We start from the raw sequence: 20,223 nt of genomic DNA, 5'->3' as shown, positions 1-20,223 counted from the left end.
AATCTCTCAGAAGCACAGCCACCAAACCAGTAAGTATTCATTTTTTTTATGTATGTGAGTACCAGAATTTTGTGCTAACAGTTTTTTGAATGAGACTTGGTAATTTATTCTCATCATCTGGTACTCTCTTAGAGAGGTGGTTGATGTTATTAAACATCAGTATTTCAGGGGGAGGAATGTAAAGACAATGCAAATGGAGCAAGGCTGTAAGTGGTATCAGTGACAGAGGGGTGGTAGGTCCACAGTAACGAAAGAGTCCAGAAGTACAAGCTGAACTGAAGGCACAGACAGTGTGGTTAGAAAGGCCTTTACAGACATCTCTTTGTTGAGTCAGGCCAGGAAGACTGATGGGAAGGGATACTGTTTGATAGGCCACATCTAACTGCTCCCCCATCACTAAACATGCTTGGACCTCCACTGGTTGCACTGTAACACTGAGCCCTTTCAGTTAGGGAAGAACATGAGGTATTGCAGATATTACAGGTAGCAGATGTTCCCATATGAAATGATGGTATTATGTTCTGTAATTGTTTTAAAGACCGGATGTAAACAAATGTGGCATTTTTCCCCCTTGTGGATTCTCATGCATTTTTGTGTTGTATATATAGCCCTGCATAAAAAGTAACCATCCAGCTGCATTATCTTCCATCGCCAGCATAGTTCTTCAAGGCACTCGTTTGGGTGGACATTCTTGGCCTTTAATCTAATACTTGTTGGTGCAAGAAAGATCTGGCTGGAAGAAAAATGTAGACATAGTTTTCTCATAGGAGTACAATTTCTATGTCCAGACAGCATTTTATCTGTACAGTTCATGTTGCTATAAAAGGTGAACCACAAATAGTATACAATGTTTTGTCAGTGTAAACATCTAATTGGGGTGTCTGCTACATAAAAAAATCTTACAGATCCAAACTGAAAGTTTTGGATCCTAGATTAACAGAATTATTTACTGCTGGCCTGACTTGTTATCATTAATATATACCATGGTGATTTTGTGTGTTACAGGTAAGCAGCATGGCAATAACTCCTGTGTTCCTTGGATGGCATATAATGAAGACTAGCCCGTCTTACAAATGCATGCTCAGGGCAAATAAAAATGTGCTGACAAAAGATTTTATTTTCTATTACACAGCTTGAATTCTTTCCTGTTCAATATGTGACAGAAAAAAATCCTGTTTTGTGGTTTTTAAGTCCAAGAAGTGCAAATTCTGTTTTCAGTTAATTTATTAAGCAGCTCTGATCTTACAGTGTAAGAGAGTATTATTCCAGATTGTGCTATTATAGCTGACTCTATAAAAAGCACCACGTATTTTTCATCTTGTCATCTTTACCAAAGTGTAAGAATTTTTGTTCAATTCTAGATCATATGGACTCTCTTTTCTGAACTTGCTGACTGACATCAGTGGCAGCCTTGCTAAGGCAAAGTAAATGTCATGAAATGTTTTGTTCTACCGCAGACACTGGCAAATAATTGGCATCTGTTTTCTGTTGTCTAGCTGCCATTCTGTTTTCTAAAACAGAATCTTCCATTTCTCATCTAATTCCTTGATGAATTCAGTCTCTTAGGGGACTGAAAATATTGCAAGGAAAAAATGTGAAATATTTTGTTAAATGAAACCTAAATAGTTTCATTGTGATTTCCATGTAATAATTATCCAAAATTTTTGGAATTTCTTAAAATAAACCAAATTAAAAATTCCAGAATGTTTATCTTGACAACTGGAAAATTCTTCAGCTGTATAATATTTCTGTGTTTGTCTGGATCTTTTTGATAGATTCTATTGGAATTCAGTCACTTTTTTCATCAGCATTACTGTTTAACCAAAATACAGCATAATTTCTGTGTACACAGTAGGAGATTTTTCAATTGTATCCAACTATTGGCTAACAAGATATAAAATACTTATCAAAATACATATTCAACTCCTTATTACTAAAGCTTTAAAGCAGATAAAATAGCATTCTTTTGGCTAAGCATATGACATTAATACTCATTAATATGCTTTGAAATATATTGCCAGAGAGTTAATAAAATTAACACCTTCTAATTTTTATATGAAAACTAAGCCAAAGTGTATATGATCTTGTGACTGTTTAGCAATGTGCATGATACTTAAGATAACATAAATGCTGAATAAAAATATTTTTAGTGAAGACAAGTTGCTTCTTATGTTGTGAACTCATATTGTTCAGCTACATAAGAAAAATGTGAGATAAAGGACTAAGAGTCAGCAGGATAAGAGGTCACCTTTTGTTTTTACACTGCAGTGTTTCCATAGTTTATCATAACATACAGAAAGTTAATTCCAGTTTTTATATTTACTATTTGCCACTAAGGTGAAATCTCAATAGTCATTGAATTTTATAGGCAATATTTACTTAGAGTAATGCAAAAACCAGATACATCTTCTGTATTATTTCAGAGCAGACCAGCATACTTATATTAACAGTGAAATCTGCTCTCAGCACACTTCTTTTCAGTAAAATTACAATTCCAGAATTTGTAAGCCCCAGTTTTAAAAAATAATTTATAAATATAATCATTGCTGTGAAAATAAGATATGGTTTTAAATGTGACTCTTTTATTGTTTATAAGCATTATAAATTAAATATATAAATATTTTGGAGATCAAAATGTATATATATACAGAGATATTTGCTTCCAGCAGCCCAAATCTGCAAGCTTGTTTATATGACATAAGCTCAAATTTTTTTGTGGAATCACTGTCCTTTCATGTATAGTACATGTGAGACACTGCTCTCTCAATCCTATCCCATGGCCTATGTGAATTACTGGGGTTTCTTACTGTCTAGTGCCTAGTAGATTTAGAACCCAAATTGCTGCAGATCTTTATTGGATACTTACCACAAAACTGAGGTCTAGGGCAATGGCATGTTGGAAAAAAGCACAGTTATCCTGTCAGAGAGCTATGAAGCTAGTAAAAACCTGGAGAAGTTTTGGGGTTTAGAGCCTTTATTAATGGCACCATTTATGAGACAAAAAGGCAATAATTTCATTTCAGCACTGTGAGTCTGTATCACTGAAATAATGAAGTCTTGCTGAATTAATTCTCTGTCTCTCCCAAACCTCATTATTATGATTTTGGTCAAGTATGACTGGCTGAAGCTTCATTTCAACTTTATAGTTGAAAGCATTCTCAGATTCCACCTTCTTCATCAGCCTTCGTCACTGTACTTAGTTTTGCTGTATGCTTACCTCTCTCATCCTGTTTTACTTCCTTCTTTGTTAAAAAATCCATTAGAAAATTATTATGCACTGTGGCAAATAAATTCTTGGTAAAATAGTCTTCACTGTAAATTCAACTCTTCTAATACCAGAACATGGACTACAGATTTTCTAACTGATTTGATATTTTAAGAAATTTTCATGTGTTTTGCTATTCTGGTTGAACATAAGAAGAATAGAGAAGGAAACTAAATCAAATTTGTTCTGAAGGAAGAAGTGCTTCTTGTAATTTTAATAGAAACTTTTTAATATATTATGACTTGTTTTTTCTGTATGACACATGAAGACGAGTTGGTCTATATTATTTTTCAACTTTACAAACTGATCTGCTAAAAAAAAGTTTTATGACCCTTTAACATCCATGGCAGTGGCACCACTGCCACTGTGATATCCTACTGTGATTTACAGCAAACAGTTTTTGATCTCTTATCAAAGCATAACCATATTGGTACCATTCTCTCTATCATGGAAACAGGTGCAACCAAGCATTGTCCAGGTGTGGGGACAACATCTCACATAACAATGATGCAGATCTGATTAGGTGAGTCCAGAGAAGGGCTGTGAAGATAGTGAGAGGACTGAAGCAGCTCTTCTATGAAGACACGCTGAGAGAGTTGGCGCGTTCAGTCTGGTGAAGAGAACATTCTGGAACCTTCCAGTGCCTAAAGGGGATCTATGAGAAAGCTGAAGAGTTCTTTATTACATGTACTTATAGGACAAGGGGTAATGGCTTTAAATTGAAGAAGGGCAGGTTTAGATTAGACATGAGGAACAAATTCTTCACTCTGAGGATGGTGAAGCACCTAGAACAGGTTGCCCAGAGAAGTGGTGGATAACCACCCCTGGAAGTGTTCAAGGCTGGGCTACATGGGATTGTGGGCAACATAGTCTAGTGGAATATGTTGCTGCCCATGGCAGGAAGGTCAGTATTCATGATCTTTAAGGTCAATTCCAACCTGAGCCATTCTATGATTCTATGACCATTAAAAGTTTAGCCTGTAGTAGAATCCTACTCTATGTGAATGCTCTGGCCAATTGAAGCTTGCACAATCACATTTTCCTATGAAGTGCAAATCATGAAAGGACACAGTTGTTATGCTGTGACACAGTAATTATTAAGCTGCAGTATACATTTAAAGAGGTACAGTGGCATAGCATAATTCAGTAAAAAGGCAGAAGGTTTTCTTGTTTCTTCTGGTCTAATGTAATAGAACAGGTTCTAATGAATTTTGGGGTGTTGTCACCTAATTTTTTATTTTGTAAAAAATATTAGGGAAGTTATTTTCATAATACAGAACCTAAAACTTCTTGAACTTATTTTGTTGTAATGCTATTAAGATGTACTGTTTGCCACTAAGGTGAAGTCTCAATAGTCATATTTTATAGGCAATATTGAATTAAAGTATACTTACAAGTATGCAGTTTTGCATTTTTCCCCCACTGAAAATAGTGCAGTCCTACAGCATCTAAGGAATTAAAAACCCTAAAAATTCCTTTTTTGAATGAACTCAGTGAAACTGTTATATACCATGGTCTATGCACCATGTTATATAGCATGATCTTCGAAGGCATCTCTCCTCTGAGGATAGAGACATCTAAATCTCTTGTAAGGCTTATGGCTATATTTCTTCCTCAGCAGTAGGTTTATATGTGCTTCATATGAAATACTGAAATCATCAGGATCAAGAACTAGAATTTTCACAAGAAGTTTGTAGTTATGAGGAAATATACCTTTAACACTGAAATAGTTCAGGACAAAGCATTTTTGATGATATTGAGAAATCCGGAAACAAAAAAAATCTGCAATTTCACTCCCTAAAATTGAAGTAATATGTTTTATTTTGGGGGTTTCTCTGGTACATTTTAGTTGTTTTGACTTTTTATTATTTTATTATTTGACATCTTACTATTTCCTTATTTCCTTCTACCAACTGAAACTACTGATTTCTGCCCCCAGGTAAATTGCTTCCTTTTCTGATGTCTTTTTTTTTGTAGATCAGAGTTCCAATATGTCCATGCTGTTGAAAGGGAAGCACCTAATACACAGCTCATTTATCAAGGCAAAAGTGTTTAACTATGACCCTAAGCACATGCTGCTGCTTGTTAGTTTAACTGAAGCTACACAAACATGATAAAAGGTAACTGACCTTTATTCTGTGCTCTTGGTAACTGTTTGATGATGGTCTCACTTTGTCCAGAGGTTTAACAAGTGTTTACTTTTTAACTAACTCTCTGATTACATGATCCTCTTTTCCCCGACTCTCTTCCTTCATCATATGATACAGCTTTTTCTTAAGTCTCTGACATTTCAAGTGAGGGTCACTGTATTTATGCAGTGCCAAGAACTAGGAACAGTCTTATGTGCTGAGTGTGCTCTTCTACATTGTTCTGCAAATTAGTCAACATGAAACCAAATAGTGATAATGTGTTGTTATGATTAAGGTTAATAAGCTGCTGATTATCTCCATAGACTACAGTTCCAGATGCGTTATTTAAATGGAATGCTTTTTTTGAACTAGTTGATAAAAGATCCAAATTTCCCCCTGTTGTGATAAAAGATGTTCTAAGCCTTTAGAGAGATAGGGAAGCATAACACAACAGGAACAGTTTACTCTGTTCAATACATTACAGATTTATCTTACGGTGACAATAGCACACTACAGCTCCAGAAAACACTGTCTGGTAACAAAAGGATGCTCCTCTATGTCTCTGAGACTAAACCTCTTGAAAAAAAACACTTGAACAAGAAACCCGTTCTTACCTTTCTGGTGAGTGCAACAAATGTAACAAATTATTATGTTCAGTTAACCTTGTTTTGTAAGCTTAATCAACATACAAGGCCACTAGTTTTATGTAATCTGGTCTTCATTAGCATGAACAATCCTTCAATAAGACCACTGAAGATAGGACAGTTTAAAAATTAAAAAGAAAAAGAAAATACAATCTTCTCAAACCCAGCCAACAAACCTAAGCATAATTTTGGCTGAGTCTTTGTCAAACCTGCCAGGCTGACAAAACTTTCTAACCTTCAAAATTAACAAAATTATTTAGTACACAAATTTAAAAAAAAACCAAACCTCTAATTTATATGTTCATAAGATACATAAATCTCGACTAGACATAAATTTTTATTTTTCAATTTTTTTTTTTGCTCATTTGTAGTTTTACAATTCATTTCAGATCATTTGCATATATGGAAATATTGAACAGAATTACTTTTTCTTCTCTAGTTCTTGAGAATGATACTTTCCTTCGAATAGCTCAATCAAATCTAGACTTCTCTTAATGGTTTCTGCTACCTTTTTCAGTAGTTGCAGGGGTAAAAAAATCAATCCAAAAAACACCACAGAAAAATTTGAAAAGCACAAAATTTGAAAAGCTTTCTCTGACATTTTAGCCAAGTGTTCTGACAGCTACCAACTAGGTCATTACTGACAAGCTTGTATTTTCATGCTTTATCACGCCAGTTGACACTCGCATACCCCAAAGAAGAGTAGCTGAACATTGAGCTAAGAAAGGGCACTTGTTCTGCCAAAAAAAGCAAGGTGCATGGTGCAAAAGTGCTTTGACAATCAATTATTAAGAATCCAGAGATGACAACTCATATACACATATGTAAGTCAATAACCTTTGAGCAGTTAATCCCCAGGGATCACAGCAGACAGTGGCAGAAGGGATCAAGGTCAGTGATAATGAAGTCAAAGTGATGGTGAAGGCCAAATACAATCTAATCTATCCCTAAGAAAGGAAAGCTTGCAGTGACTTTGTTAAACTCTGTAGTGATGCACATGGTAAAGGACAAGTTAAATTTCCAAGTTAATTTCTTGCCTTAGTTTAGAGAAGTCCATCTTGCTCCAGTTCACATTTTTGTTGCAAAGCAGACATGTCAATTACTAAGCTCTCAAATTTCAACCATTTATTTTTCAAATATCTCTTACTTGTCTTCTTTATCCCTGACCAGCACCCTAAGACATACATGTGAAATCATTCAAAAACCCAGGAAAAAATGGAAGTCTGATATTTACCTGTCAAACTGGGGTTTCTAAGCATAGGGGAAAATCCAAGTTGCATACTTGTATCACAGGGTGTTTCTGTGAGAGAGAATTAGTAAGATAATTAGTTATCCTATGCATTTTTAAAGATGGGTTGAAAATTGTCTTTACCTTGAGTTATATTGGAAACAAAATATTTTACTGTTAGTAGCAGAATGCAAAGTTAAAATTCAAGAGGTGGTGCTGCAAATATTCAATTGTTCATGTGCAAGATAGGCACTTCCATAAATAATATCACATAATATGTATCTCAACATGTCTCTGCTATTTAGGCAATTTATTAAACCTATATATAGTTACCTATATATAATAATTAGCCCAACAGTCCACTCTGATCACTGAAATGATCACTATTACAGTTAAGATCAAAAAATATCCTTTCTAAAACATCAGCCCAAAATTCATAGGTGAAAATTAGGGCTGCAAAATTTCACAAACTGACAAGAATTCTGGAAATTCTATACAAGCTCCATTTTCATTTAGAGAACTTTAAAAAAATGTAGTCCATTAGAATGTCATGAGGTAGATTAGGTGTAAAATCAGGTCTTAAAATCTATCAGCTACAAGTAAGGCTACAAATAAGCAATCTATCTTTTTCATTAAGATAATTCTCTTTTTCATTTCCTCTTTAAAAAAAAAAAAGAATTTCATATAACAGATCTGAAAACTTGTGTAAAACCTCAAATTAAATTTTTTGGTGTATTTTTTTTTATTTTTGTTTGGTTTTTTTTGTAATTCAGAAAATACAAAGAAAATGACATAGTTTAAAAGTAGCCAAGAAGTGTGATATCACTGCAAGAAGATTAAAGAAGACACTTGGTGTTGTGTGACCTATGCAGTTGCAGTGCTGAAATGTTTAACCATGTCAGTCAAGTTATGTGTGTTCTGTGCATATGCAGTACATCATGAGATGTACAAATGTAAATACAAATGTATGAAATCTGAATCAGAATTTGTTATAAACTACTGTGGGCTGGGAAAAAAAATTGGAGATGTATCATTACATGTTTATTATGTTTTTACATTTTTTTCTGACAGGCAGGCAGTATTGGTGACACAGTTGAGAGAGTGGACTACATGGCTCCTTTTGAGTTCCTGATTGACTACAGGCTTTTAGGCCTTCTCTTGTCACAGGCCTTAGACAGTACAAATGGGATTTGGAGACACTGAAGCACCACTTTTGTTTGCATTGGCAGATTTTGAGTGTAGTTGTTGTGGGAATAGAAGGGCCTCCTCCCTTGACAGCCCTCTTTCTCTAAGGAGTGGAAAGAGAACAGAAAAAGACAAGTCTACTGCTTGGGCACACTGGGGATACGAACTTCTCCAGAAGTATTTCAGAGTTGCTCCCTGGAACAAAAGGGGAGCAGGGAAAGGATGTCTCTTGAGAGTCATAATTCATGTTCCAGTCTGCTTATTGAATGGGGCAGCTCCTTGAAAGATTCATAGATTTTAAGGTCATTTATGATTGTCTTGCCTGGCTTGTGTGACACAAGCCATAGAATTTCATCCCTTCAGTGTTGCTTTCCAACCCATTAGGATTATATATTACTCCAAGTATATATATACTTAATGATTCTCCAGTAATAAAAGAAATAAAAATTTAATGGCCATAAACACAGCAACTTTTCTAGGGCTACTAAAGACCAGATAGTGTAGTGTCGCTTGTCAAGTTTTAAATCATTTGAGAGGAAAAATATATACCTAAAAATACTTTGAATGCTCCTAGTAGGCTTTCTTTGTGTAAATTGAAGGCAGTGAAGGGAAACAAAGCAGCCTGTCCAATCATCTCTCTATTTGGGGAAGAGTATCCATTTCTCCATCTGTGCTGGCAGTGCCCTTTGCTGAGTTACTGCCACAGATGTAAGCAAAGGGGCGCAGAGAAGGAGTAGAAGTAGCAGTATTATCATTGTAGAAGATGAATGTAGTGGCACTTCTAATTTATTTAGTATTCAGGATTTCAACTTTAATTAGGATTCTTTTGTCACATCATTCATCAAACGCACTTGAAAGAGATGGAAATTAACACAAAAGTTTCTGTTGCCTCAGGCATGCTTTTAGCACTTCTACTCGTTTTGGTTTATTGTTGTTCAGTTCAGTGAAATAGTTTAGTTGTTATAGTTCATTTAGCTCTAACTGGGTTTCAAAAGGGATAGAATGAATACATTGCTCTTAAAAAGTGCTGGTTTGTGAAGCCCCTGTACCTCCTAACTCCTCTTTTATTTAAGAAAAAAAATTCTCTCAATCTCTCTCTTTCTCACTCTCTTTCCCTCTCTTTTTTTTATTACTGACTTTTGAGTTGTTAACGTAACACTGTACACTACGTTTTACCCTAAGAAGTCATTTGTGATACGTTTGTTGCTGCTAGAATGCTAGTAAATCACAGACTTACTCATAAATTGCACATGTGTTTAGGTGAAATAAATTGCTGAAATCATTTCAGTTGGGATGAAGCTCAGCATAGCTACAAAAATACGGTCTGCATGAGGAAAGGTTTGTATTACTTATTACTCCAGCTACATGCCTGGCATAACAGGAGCTGCATTGATGTATGGATGCTTCTTACACCCAGAACTCCCAGCTCGTGTAGCAGGGGTCCAGTCAGACACTTGAGTGAAAAGAATGTGAACTTATATTAAAGTCTGAGACTATGCAGTATCAGGAAGGTTACTGCTGTCAGCACAAGAATCCTTAGCCTATGTCCAAAAATCACACTTAGTTGAAAATCAAAAGGTTTATTAAGCAAGTACTTCTGGGAGTGATTAATGAAGCTTTGTTTATGCTGCTTGTGAAGATGAACTGCATAGTCTAAGCAAGTGCAAATTCTGGCTGTAGTTTCTCCTACAGTTTTGGATTTTGAAAATTTCCTTCTGCATTCACTGGTGTCAAATGATGTGCAATTTTGTGTAGCTTTTCCATAAGTAGCACCTCTCTCTCTCCCTCTCTCCTGGTTGCTGAAGTTAAAAAAATCAATAGCAAAGTTCAATGAACTTTGCCCTTTTTTGTGCCATCTTCTCAATATGTACATGAAAGTTAAATGGATAAAGGAGTAGAAACTTTTTCAGATATCCATTGCAACATAATATTTCATGGGAAATGTTGCTAATACAAAATTAGTAATATTTTGGGGGTACTTAAAACTGGCATTCTTATTAGCAAACCTTTTAAAGAGGTCTGGAATATCTTTCCAGGTTTTCATCTACATTACAGGAGCTAGAAATGCTATTTCAATAGGGCAGACATTCTATTAGAAAACATTTGATGTTGCATGTTGGATGTGTATTGAAAGGTTATAACAATCACAAGCCTAAAACACAGTCAGTGTTTTGAAATTAAAGATAGGTTTCCAGTCCACAAAATGTTTAGCAAAGTTTTTAAAGGAGCCGCAAAATGAAAATTAAGAAATATTTGAGAAAACTAGAATTATCTGTAAGGTCATCCACCTCCTGGCTGAATCAGGTAAACATTTCATTTAACATAAGTGGGAGCAAGACCAAACTCCTTATAGGATTTTGAACACTACCAAAGAACCCAGACATTTTGTACACCATCATTCAAATACAAGAAACTAATGAGTTTCAGTACCATTTCTTTGCCCTCACTGATTTCTGCAGTATATAAACCCTGAAGTATATAATAGAGTATTTCTAAGAACTCAAAATATACATTTTAATTATAATGTTGCTAAAAATAATGGTGTACATGTTTAAGAAAACTCAGCTAGTTACAGATTGTTTCAAATAACTGGTATGCTGAAACAAGTATTTTGGTGAAAAAATCATGGTGATCAGTTTAGTCTTAAGGAAAAACCTTGGCAACAGGAACTGGTGACTAAAAGATCTCCATTATAATAGGACATCACAAATGCACATTTTGTGTGTGCCTAAAGCCAGTTCTGAGTATAAATAAACTGCAGCTCTGAGAATATTATCTATGTCTTGTACTTCAGAGCTGTCAGTCAGTATTTTTTATCATTAGCCATCTGTGATTATCTTAATTTTTGCCAGCAGGAGAAGGAACTCTTTTCCACCAGGGAGCTCTGTTATTACAATATAATTTATATGTAAAGAGCTCATTTCATTAGAGGGAAAAAAAACACCAACTTTTTACATAGGTTTGATGGGTTTTTTTTAGTTTAAAAAAACTTATAGCATTAATTATTTTGCTTTTTTTTTTTTTATTTTCTTTTTTAAAATGTTATATCCTTGGCATGGTCCATGTAAAAGCAATTAGCATCATATTAGTAGACTAACAATAATTCTGTCTTTATTTTAGTTTTTGTTTACCATTATGGAAGATTATGAAACTGATCCAATCACAGACTTGAAGCATTTAACTAGAAAAATTACTACTTTTCACTTTCACTCAAAATTATTGTACTTTAGAACCTAACTATGTCTTTACCACATGCCAGTTAAAATCCTTAAAGGGTCATTTTAGATTTCCCTCCCATCTGTCTGTTCAAAGAATGATTTTATAGTGACCTTGTTTTGAGAATGACTTGCTGAAAAGAAAATGCCACACTTTTCTGATTTACTAAAATGAAACTCTATTTTTATTGGTGTTGTATATGCTGACATTGTAATCTGAGCAAATTGGTTCATAAGGACACTGATATAAAATAAGTCCCTTTATAAGCTTCACTTGGCTAATTCTGACTTTTATCAACTATCCCAGTTTGTCAATGGTGCTAACAACCTGTTGTCACTATTTTCAGCCTCAGGTCTTTGTTGTCTTAAAATTGGAAAGTATTCAGGTGAACTTCAAAATAAAATCAGAATCAGTGTAACTGTCTAGACATGATACCTGTGTTTAATATCCACAAAAGACAATGGAGGTCTGTGTATACCAAGAGGACACTATGGTTTCATAACTGTATACACAAGCATTCTGCTCATGCACCCTAACTATAGTACAGACAATGTCTCTAGTTTTAGTTTTCTCTCACAAATCTGCAAGAAGCCAGTTCTAATAGCAATGAAAATTGATTACTGAAATGGAATTGCCTTTTTTTGGTATAACTAAGCTTTGAGGCTGTTGCTACCTTACATTCTCAAAATTACACTATGTATTTGACTCCTGATTTTGAATCAGTTCCATGATCTAACATATAAGGTCAGATGAATAGTCTCTGTTAATTATACACAAACTTCAACATTAGCAGAGCATTTCTGGTCTACCCTATTTGATCATATGGATTTATGACATAGAGAGATGCTGCAGATAACAGCCCTTCCATCATCTTTAATCAGTAGGATGAGGTGCATTTTAGTAAACAGTGTGAGAATTAGTTATAAAAGCTCTCTAATTAAAGACAAATACCCACATTTTGAGTACATAAATTTTTTCTCTACAGTTACATTAAGAGGCAAACAGCAAGGAGGAAAAAGCAAAGAAAATACTGATGCAAAATTTAATTACTGGTACTAACAATTACAGCTGGAGTCAGTGTTCAAATCTTGCATTCCCAGCTATCTTGGATTTGCACATTCATATCACCTCACTATTGCCCCAGCTGATTCTTCACAAGCAGATCTCACAGCAATGTGAAGAGGAACACCTGGGACATTCACCTCAGAAGTGCAAGGAAGATCTAACATAAAACACTAATACAGACACACACCTTCACTGAAATCGACCAGTGAGTATGTTGGTATAAGGATAGGAATAGTTAATGTACAGTTATGTAACAAATATATTATAGCATTAAAAAATACAGTTAAAAGGTTTAATTCAAATAACATTTCATAAGCACCTCTGAACATATGATAAACTTTGGATAAAATACCTTTTGAAAATTGCAAGTTTGGGAATTGTGTAGCTAACAGAGTAACAATAGAATTGAACAGTACAAGGTTTTATACATTTTTTAAGCAAAACTGCTTTCATAAACTGTCCTGGTCCTGTTAAACAACTTGGGGCAAGCTGAAAGTAATTCACTTTTTACATCTTTATTGCCAAACTTGATTGGATTTGATTGAATCTATATTTATCCTCATGTGGCTCCTGGAGCACTCGTGAACTTTCATAATTCCAGTATATCAGGACAAATCTGCAAGTAAAAAAACTCACTTTTATCAGCAGGCATTCAATGAATGGCAGGTGGCAAATAAAGCACTTAGAGAATTGTTTTAATTGCATCTCTCTCCCATATCCCGCAACTTGAGAAAGTTTTAGAAAGCTGGAGAGGAGCAGGATGGGTTTGTTTGCTGCTTTGATTTTGTTCCAACATTTCTTGCTTTCAGAAAAAACTCGCTGATAGAATTTCACTGCCTTTCATGTATGGATGATATTTAAACTGGCACAACAAAGGGCATATTGCAGTGCAGCAGAGACGTACCTCACAACAAATATGAAAGAAAACAGTTGAATTTCCTGCATCAACTCAAGTACATAAAGAAGCTTTTAACCTGAGTCAGTTGACAAGGAGTGAGAACAAAATTATTTTCTCCTGGAAATTAAATAGAAATTGAAGTTAAGAGGTTTAGCCGTAGCTATATTTTCTGCAATTCGTTTATTTCATGGAATTAAGTGCTACAAGAAAATGATTAACTGGAAAGTTCAGTGTTCAACTAAATATGTTTTTTCTTTGTACTGTTTCTTACATGTTCCTTGTTTTGTTCTTACATGCTTCTTATTTTGTGTGAGAAAGAGAGCACAGAAGAGAACACACACCCTGTATTAACGAGTATTTGAGGTTGGGCTGGAGATTCCAGATATCTTTATTTTCAAGGATTTTGTTGAGATTTCTAGATTTGACAAATTTATCCTGTCAAACACCAACAGTTTTTATGGGAACACGGAAGGATGCTTGGGTGTACACTTATAGCAAGGAGCTTTATTCTGTAACAATTTTGTGCTGATGAAGTACCTCTATAAAGCCGTAAAGAGAGAGTGTAGTCAGGAGATATGAGCAGACTAAGAATTAAGGGTTAGTAATGCACCATCCTTATTTAATCTTCTTTCCAAAGTGAGGTGATACTTAGTTGTTCTTAAGAATACCATGCAAAGCCTTAGGCAGTGAGATTAATTGTGATGCAGGAAAATTTAAGGAAAATATATGGATAAATGAGCAACTAAAAAAAAAGTGAAACTAGAACTTGAGTTCTTTCAGTTGTTCAGAATTCACACGGAGACAGTGAGACTAAGGCCTGTTTCATTTTTGAGTTTTAATTGTCTAGCTCTGAAGAGCACGAATTTTTGCAATGTGCAGTTGGTGTTAGAGGGCATTTGAAAGAGTATTCACCCTCTACAAGGTGTGCTATCCAATACCAAACAACAAAAAATGTTGATCTGAGAATATTTTTCTAAAATCAGGAGTGAATCATCATTTCAGGCCAACACGTCAGGGCAACTTGAAAATTTTCCATGAAGATAGGACAGGCATTGGCTCTATTCTCTGTTTTCTTCCCTCTGGCTCCACCCAGCTTTGCAACATTCTCCAAGTCTCTTACTCTATAGACAATGTAGGTATACTGTGTCTCAAATGCTTGTTTTACTCATTTGTTGAAGATCTAGCCATTACATTTCCTCACCTTTAGACTTTAAAATTAGATTAAAATCCTTAAAAAAATTCTTTTGCTACAACTTAACTTGCCCATCCAATGTTCATTTGCTTCATATGCCTGAGTTAACTGTTAAGTACTGGGAAAGAACTGGGATTCTAAATCCCATCAAAAAATCACAAGAGACAATTTCCTTGAGAAAGCTTAACAGAGTCCTTTTCCTCAGCTTCTGAGAGGTGAAAGATGAGTCAAGAGATGAGGATTAGTATGTTTTCCTTTTCATTTTCATTTACAGGTATAATCCCATGAAGATGGAGGTGGGTTTCTCCTGTGGTTCAAGTGCTGACCTAGGACTCAGAAGAGAAGGGTTCAATGTCCTGCTGTGTTACAGACTTCTGGAGCAAGCAGTGTGATATTTCATTTCACCATCTCTCACAAAGGCATCATTTCATCTGTATTCTAGGGATTTTGTTCAGGTAAACAAATGCAAATATTACAGTTCTTAAGAAGATTACATTTAAGCTATACTTATGTGAGAATTTATCAATATGCCTCTATATTTCATAATTTTAGCTAAAGATTGTAGCCTTTATTCATGTCTGAGTTTACAGTTTTCACTCTATTAGGAGTTTTCCTTGACTATGTATGAAAAAAAGATATTATCCTGGAATTTAACAAGATACATTTATTCCTATGTCATGGTAAAGGAGGAAGTTCAATTCCAAGGCCAGTAGCAAGCAAATGTATTATTTAAAAAGGAAAGAAATTACAGCCTGCTGGGCATTCATTTGCTTAGAGGAGTTCTTTGTATTTACAGTTCAAGAAAAAATATTTCCTTGTAAAACATCCAGTAAATACTTAAAAGCATACAACATTCCTGCTCACTGAAGGGAGGCAACAGAGAGATTACTCAAAGGAGAACTAAAACCAGAAATAATAACATATAATGAGGAAAATTCCTGCTACTGTAGTTCAAGAGAAAATAGTCACCTTCAAAAGATAATTAAGAACTTTGGGGGACTGAAATCACCTTCAAGGGACACTCTGGGACAGTCTGTTTTTAAATTTGGCCATCTCAATTAGGTATGTAAAGTTAAGCCGTTTTGATTTTGCCCATTTCCCTCCCACCTCTGTATTATTCTACCATTGTTTGAAAAATTTATCCAGGGTGATATAATAGCCTTAGCTTTTATCTCCGAAATCCTCATGCTCTCCCCCTCCAAATTTGTTGTTAACAGTTCCACTAATAAGTCACTGTGAAATCATTTCACAGACATACTCTGAAGTGCTCAGTGTACTCAAGAGCAGGAGAATTATATGCATTTTATGGCACTGTAGGAAGTTTTTAAAGGATTTGAATTATTTCTTACTTCTGTCTTTTTCTTACCTTAATGAGAAAAAGTAAGAAAAAAAACAAAGAAAACAACTGCACTCTTTCCCACATTCTCCCTTTCAATTTCTCCTCAGCAAGACTACAATTCTCCAGAGCTGATTTTCCTAATAGAGTCCTCCCTGACTATGTTGGACAAATGTCATGTCCCCTGGCTCTCTCCATCTTGTAATGAAAATAGACCTATTGCCAGCTACACCTTGCTGATTGCTTCCTACCTGCTGCTAAAGATAATTTGTGCAGTGTAAATGAAGACTTCAGTAGTTGCTGTAGGGGAAAAAAGCTACCAAAAGGGACTGCTATTCAGCACTCACATAAAATAACCAATAACTAAACTGTTCTGATTAGCTGAAAATAAAGTATAAAGTATATGAAAGATCTTCAAGTTTTCACAGTCTTAATTATACCAGATATCATACTGAAGTGTTTTGCCCTGGAAAATGATTCATTTTTCCAGGGCAAAAAATGCATCATTCCAGATGCATTTGCATCTTTTCATTTGCCTGATCCTATATAAAGAATTTTTGTGTATTTGTTTTCTTCATTGTTCTGTCAAATATTTCCTACTGGACTGCTTCCTATTGTTTGAAAGTAAGAAATAAAAGGAATTCACCAATATTTCTGTTCAGAATATTGTGACCATCTGGAATGCAGATGTTCATGTTTGCTATTTTCCCCCAAATATTCTTTCAGATAACCTCTTACCTTTGAAAGAATGAAAGAGACAGACGCATTACATGTGCATTGCAGAAAATGGTGAGTTGGAGTAGGAGACTGAAATAGTGGCAGTTCCAGACAGCAAAGCTGTCTGCTGTGTGTGACCTCAGACCCACCTGGTTTGGCCCTTCTCTGCTGTGGTATAGGTTGTGCTGCCTTCTGTTTGTCCCATGCTATGAGAACAATAAGATGCCTATGTGGATGCAAGAGCCTTTATCATATACTTTTGCTCATTCAGTGTGTGCAGATAAAGGCAAGCATACTATTTCTTGCCAGTGAATGACTGCTATTTCATTTTACCTCCGTTTACTTACACTGCCTGGGATTTAATTGAAAGATACAGGGTGCAGAAGGGGAAACAGTCACTAAGAAACTAACTACAACTAAGGAAATACATTGTTCTCCCACTGAAAACCAGATGACAATTCCTAGATTAGACATTCAGTGCATTTCCTAGACCAGACATTCAGGTGTGTTTGGATAATTACATAACCTTTTACCTGCAAATACTCATCCAGCTTTCATTTCTGTCTTCTGCAAAGAGAGAACTGCATCAATAATCAGTGTATTTTATATTCCCTATCACTCTATCCCTTTCTTAGTCTCATAAGTTGGGGTTATCTCCACACACATTTTCCTTTTGTCTGTGCAGAGTAATACTTGAGGCATCTGCTAGCACTAGTTTAAAATACTTTCTGCTTCCTGACAGCTAGTATTTAATCTTGATCCTCCATAATTATCCTTCCAAATTTGTCTATTTTCACAGTATTTACCAGCCTTCTCAACAAATTGTTTAGACATTGTAAAATGCTGGTCTTCCTTCCAAGTGATACTGCTCTTTAATGTGCCTACATTCCCTCTCCTTCAATTGCTTTAGCTCTTTTCATCTACAAAACTGTAATAGTCTAATTCATAGTGTTTTTTCTGAGGTTCAAAAAAAGACTCCTTTACATATACCACTGGCCAAACTGTAAATCTTTTGCTCACAGCAGCAACTCACCAAAATGAAAACAAATCCACAAGGCAGTCTGAATTGCCCCAAACCTTCACACTCACAACTGCAATCTTTCAGGGAGAGAAGTTAAGCAAATATTCCAGGTTTTATGGAGCTCCCAGAGGACTTGTAAAGTCCTGGAAGATTTGAAAGGCCCTAGTCTCTTTTGGGAATTGATCAACTTTCTTGCTTTTCAGGCTTCAGCCTACTAATCCAACAATGCTGGAAGACCTGTGGGACAGAGACTCTCAGCTCCATCCTTCATTCATACTCTAGTGGGCCAAGCAGTGTTTGTGGGGTTTTCTGGTTAACTCCTGACTGCTCAACACAGCAGAATTCAACAAGGGTTACAGAAAGATTTTGTTTTATAAAAATAAGGGAACTTTTTACATTTGCTGTCCAGTGTTTGATGAGTTCTGTAGAGGGGACAATTTGATTATTGTCTCTTCCAATGAGCAGTGCCTGGGAAGGACATCACTTCTGAAGAAGAGCTGTAAGCAGCATTGCTCCTGCCTTGAATAGCAGAGTGGTTTATCTTTGGTTTTGAGGTTTTTCTGGAGTTTCCATAGTCCAGAAGGCTTGGGGTGTAATTTCAGTGCACTGGATATCATTTCTATGCAGATGTAATCACAGTTCTGGGGAGCACTGGGACCCAGCAGAGTGGGATTTTGCTTCCATTCCCAGCCATTTTTCCTAATGAGGAGATTTTTGTTTACCTGATGGTGGTGGAATAAAAGATTCAAAACACTAGTTCTTTTTGTTTTGGATTTACAGCAGTTTTATCTATCTCTCAAAGATTAAGATAGGAAAAGGTAGTTATAAGAGTGGTGGTAGTATAAAAACAACAACAACAACAACAACACTAATAATAATAATAGCAATAACAAATAATGAAACTAAGCCAGTGAGTTTTGTATGCATTGAGAGGAAAAGCACAGCAGCTGTCACTGCTGTTAAGAATAATTTATATATTGTCTATTGTCTGTTTTCTCCTTCTGGGGTTATAAGTGTTGACAAGTTAACATCAGGGCAAAGGTACATTGGGCTGTCAAGTTTCTATTTTCTGCTTCTTGCTCTTCTACAAAGTGCTACAGAGATTGATTGATTTGATTTTAAAGAGTTCAGTTACATCACAGTGACACAGTCTTCAATATGAATTAAAAGAATAAAATTGTTTGTTTAACTTGTTTTTGTGTTGACAGGATCTTTGCACTCCAGGCAATCACTTTGTTTTCCTTACAGCTTTGTTCTTTGGCCACCCAAATGTGGAATGTCACTCAACCTTGTCATATTTTTTTCTTGATATTCCTTTATTAGTCTCTGCCATTCTTTTCAGGAATCCAACAAATGTGGATACCCTTTGTCAGTCAGTTGCTCTGGTTTTTGTCATTTTAAGCTTCCTCTCTCAATACTACGTTAACAGAGTTTTTTAGTGGACATGAGCTTTACTTCATAAGATACCAGTTAAGTCTTTGAGTGATCACTACTTTGATCATCTAATTAAATTTCTGTAGATGTCCCAAATGAAAATTACATATTTGAACCCACAGTTCATAGTCACCCACAGTTTAATTTTAACACAGCTCTAAAATTTTTGAGGGAATTGGGAAGTGATGATACAATTAGGGGTCTTGCTGAGCTTCAGCTCTTTCTGGAAATGAGATCTAAATATTTTCAGAATAAAATTTAGGTAATCGTCCAAAATTCTGAGCATCTTTCACACGCTGAACTGTCCCACTGAACCTTTCCAGTCTCAACTCTTGCACATACATTTTTAATCTCTGTTTTACTACTTATGTAAGTAGTAAAACTTAGTATGGCACTCACTTTAGTATGGCATTCAAATTCATATTGCATCAGCTGTAATTTTAATTTATACAGAGAGCTGATATGAAATATCAAAAGGAACACACAAAAGGATATAATACAGAACTGAAGACATCATAAACCAAATGTTTTCAGGCAAATTATGTATGATACAGGAAGGCTTAGTCACAATGTGATGACCTAGATTAAATTTCTGAAAATGGTCAGGAAAAAGTTGCATGCAAGCAAAAATTACAGGGTTACTTAGAAATATTAAGCAAGTATTGCTGTTTTGGTTTGTTTAGTATTTTTTTATCTTGAACTGAAAGGCTGCTCATATGTAAAAGAAACTGGATTATGAAGTAATTAGAATAAAAATGTGTAAAAATCTATTGTGTGCATATATAGGTCTTTGTTCATGTAATTATTTAACTGTAGTTAAATTTCAGTGATGTAAGTTAGTTTTAGCAATTACTTAAGGATCAAAGTAGTGTAGACTGGTTAGTAGGAGAAAT

The 20,223-nt window shown here is 35.2% G+C and overlaps 1 long non-coding RNA gene across 1 annotated transcript; it reads left to right on the top strand.

The window, feature by feature from the left end:
• Window positions 1–5,221: 5,221 nt before the first annotated feature.
• On the top strand, window positions 5,222–17,172 carry LOC137483464 (uncharacterized). The gene is made up of 3 exons (XR_011004486.1): window positions 5,222–5,385; window positions 15,097–15,277; window positions 16,885–17,172. It is a non-coding gene; the product is annotated as an uncharacterized lncRNA (long non-coding RNA).
• Window positions 17,173–20,223: the final 3,051 nt, after the last annotated feature.

The sequence above is a fragment of the Anomalospiza imberbis genome, chromosome 1 (genome assembly GCF_031753505.1).
Source record: "Anomalospiza imberbis isolate Cuckoo-Finch-1a 21T00152 chromosome 1, ASM3175350v1, whole genome shotgun sequence".
NCBI classification, from domain to species: Eukaryota; Metazoa; Chordata; class Aves; order Passeriformes; family Viduidae; genus Anomalospiza; species Anomalospiza imberbis.
The sequence above is the reverse complement of the archived record's forward strand: the minus strand, read 5'-3'. Positions and strand labels throughout refer to the sequence as shown.